This window comes from Dermacentor albipictus, chromosome 5 (assembly GCF_038994185.2).
Source record: "Dermacentor albipictus isolate Rhodes 1998 colony chromosome 5, USDA_Dalb.pri_finalv2, whole genome shotgun sequence".
Classification (NCBI taxonomy): domain Eukaryota; kingdom Metazoa; phylum Arthropoda; class Arachnida; order Ixodida; family Ixodidae; genus Dermacentor; species Dermacentor albipictus.
The window spans coordinates 34,319,164-34,322,329 of record NC_091825.1 but is presented as its reverse complement, the minus strand read 5'-3'; the positions used below and the strand labels follow the sequence as shown (position 1 = coordinate 34,322,329).

The 3,166-nt window shown below is 49.0% G+C and overlaps 1 non-coding gene across 1 annotated transcript; it reads right to left on the bottom strand.

The window, feature by feature from the left end:
* Nucleotides 1-1,809: 1,809 nt before the first annotated feature.
* LOC135908123 (U2 spliceosomal RNA) lies at nucleotides 1,810-1,993 on the bottom strand. The gene has a single exon (XR_010566210.1). It is a non-coding gene; the product is annotated as a U2 spliceosomal RNA (small nuclear RNA).
* Between the last annotated feature and the right edge of the window lie 1,173 nt (nucleotides 1,994-3,166).

Genomic DNA, 3,166 nt, shown 5'->3' with positions numbered 1-3,166 from the left:
GCGTCATCGTCGATTCCCTTCATGACGTGCTTGATCTTTTCCGCTTCCGTCATGGCAGCGTTCACGCGCCTGCACAAATCGAGAACGTCTTCTATATAGCTGGTGAATGTCTCACCCGTGTCCTGTGCGCGTGTACGCAAACGCTGCTCGGCTCGGAGTTTCCTGACGGCGGGTCGGTCAAATACTTCTGTAATGGACATCTTGAGCGCCGAACACATTCGGATATCCCTTTCATGATTTCGGAACCAGAGACTGGCCACGCCCGCGAGGTACAATGAGACGTAGGCCAGCTTGTCCGAGTCATTCCATTTGTAGTGAACGCTCACCCGTTCGTAGGACGACAGCCACTCTTCAACGTCGTTCTCGTCGGTTCCGCTGAAGGTGGGAGGCTCCCGCTGGCGAACGGTGCCAGCGCAAAGGACGGGTGGCGATGGAAGAGTCTGCTGGTCGGCGTCCGGCATGGCAGAGGGTAGCGTCCGAGAACGGAGTTCCAGGATGGTAGAGTGGAACGTTACCCCGCACGGCTCCACCACTTATAAAGGAGGTTTATTCGGGTTCGCAGCGACCGCCGGTTCTACGATGCACCGAGCACAGTCCCCGAGCACGAGCCAGACAAGCAGAGGAATGTCGCCAGCTTGCCCGCCGATTCACCTCGGACGACCAGCACCGCCAAAAAGCCGTTCACGATGCCCAGAACTCGACTTCCACTTTCCTCCCAGGCGCTCTCGTCTGGTTGTTAGTGCCACACCGCACGCCTGCGCTCGCTTCAAAGCTCCTTCCGAAGTACAACGGTCCATACCGCGTTCTCGAGAGAACATCAACCGTTAATTACCTGGTTGAGCCGCTAACGCCGCCGTCCGACATGCGACGTCGTAACTGCGAAGTCGTTCACGTTCAGCGTCTCAAGCCGTACCACAATTCTACCGTCCTTCCAGAACACTAAGTCGCCCGGATGGCTCCTTTATTTCCGCGGGGCCATTGTAAGGAAGATGACGAACGTGCGCGCAGTCAGCAGCATCGGCAGCATCAAGCGCGCAGCAGAAGCTCGTGCTCGGGGACTGTGCTCGGTGCATCGTAGAACCGGCGGTCGCTGCGAACCCGAATAAACCTCCTTTATAATATATATATATATATATATATATATATATATATATATATATATATATATATATATATATATATATATATTGTGGCAGCATTGACGATGCCTGCAGGTAGCACGTGTGGGTTTCTTGACCAGTCTCCTTCACCCACAAAGATCACGTACTCGTGTCTGCTGCGGAAGAATGGATGTTTGAGAGGGGTGGCACTGGCTAAAACTCTCAGGGTTAATTCTAGGCATAACACATAAATACCTCAGAAAGTGGATGGGAAAATGGCGCCACGGTAGCTAATTGGTAGAGCATCGCACGCGCAATGCGAAGACGCGGGGTCGTTTCCCACTTGCGCCAGGTTGTTTTTTCAACAACTTGCAATTCCAATAATTTATCATTCTTTAATTAAAATTGTAGGTAATTATCCCTGTGTATTGGTGCATTTTTTCGTTGGCTTCTAATGATATGATTGATAAACATCGGGCCCCTCGGTTAACCTCCTTCTCCTTAATCTACGTATCTAGAAAGATTTTCAGCTACGGTGCCAATGCATGAGATAATAGGGCGTTTCGGGTTGTTCACTTAATGTATAATTGGCAGGAGATAAAATCTACCTGGTACTTGGCTTAGTGGACTTAGAGAATGGGCGGTCGCGAACGGTAGCACGAAAAAATTGCGTGCGTCTATTGAGCCGTGTAGATCCAGAAATTCTCCCTATGAGTGGGCTGATACCGAAGATAGTACAATACCGGGCCGACCCGTGGCGGAGGTGAAGTAAGCTTTAAGCACTCCACGACCTTGCAAAAATACGTTGAATATATTAGGTGCAGATACAACCCGTATTAGATACCAAGCTAATAAGAACAGATGCTACACTTTGACCCGCATCGGCCATGTATATGTTCGCACCGCCCTCACTTTGCCACCGTTCGAAGCGCTTGCGTATATCTCCTTTCCTTTCCTTCCGCTCTCCCACGGTGGCGGTCAAGTAAGCGTGCTACCCGCCAGGACCGTGCGGCGGAAAGATATGCGAGCCGTCTGTGTGGTCCCTATCCCCCGGCCTTGGAACGCTTCACCGGAGCAACGGCCAGGTTTTGGCCAGTTCGTGAGGAACCAATTTTGTGTGGCCTGTGTTGCTTGTGACCGCTTGTGGTTTTCGAGTGACCTTATAACCATTACTGCACTGCGGGCCGTTGACCAACGCACTATCGCCTTGAATACGGTGAAGCAGTGTTTGACCTCGAAGAGCGGTGAGGTGCATGTCTGTTTTACGTGCCGAGATTGGTTAGTAAAAGATATGTCACGTTTGGCAACAATACATGGGTATGTATGCCCCCCCCCCTCTAAGTGCCTCATCATCTTCCGAGACTCAACATAGGGAAAGAGCGACTAGTCGCTCTTGTCCTTCCACTTATGTGCACACGGCGTTTGACGCACAGTAATTGACAGTTTGCCATTATACGGCCCGGATAAACAGCTTCGATGGTCATCCAGCTTGAGAAAGTGGAATGACAGTGATTTTTCTTTTGGCGCTAAAACTCGTCAGCGGCGTTATGACATCCAGATGTAAGATGTGGCACAGATGCAGAGGCTATTAAAATACTCTTGCTAAATTCATAGTTCCAGAATAAGCATTTACTAATAATAATGTGCCAGTTGAAAGCCAAGTGAAATGTGGCGGCACAGAGAGCCGGAGAGCAATTGGTCAGGGGAAAATGCCTATGACCAGAGATCAATCAATCAATCAATCATTTTATTTCCTTAAAGAAGGAGGAGTACAGGACTAAAAGCTTGGACAGCTTGACGAGGTCCCGACCCCTTGTAAGTTGGCATAACAGCAAGATGACAGCCAGTCATACACAAGAAATGAAAAAAAAAACATCACAATGTAACGGGTAATACAGAGTGAAACAAGACGGCAAGAAATAATCAACACTCATAAATAACAGTGGAAAACAAAATTAGGAGAAGGCAATGTCTAGTCTTGCAAATAAATAAGTTGACAAAAACGTTTAATGCGAGAGTTTCGGTTTCTGGAGGGATCAAAATTTTGTCGGTCTAATAGGTTTAAA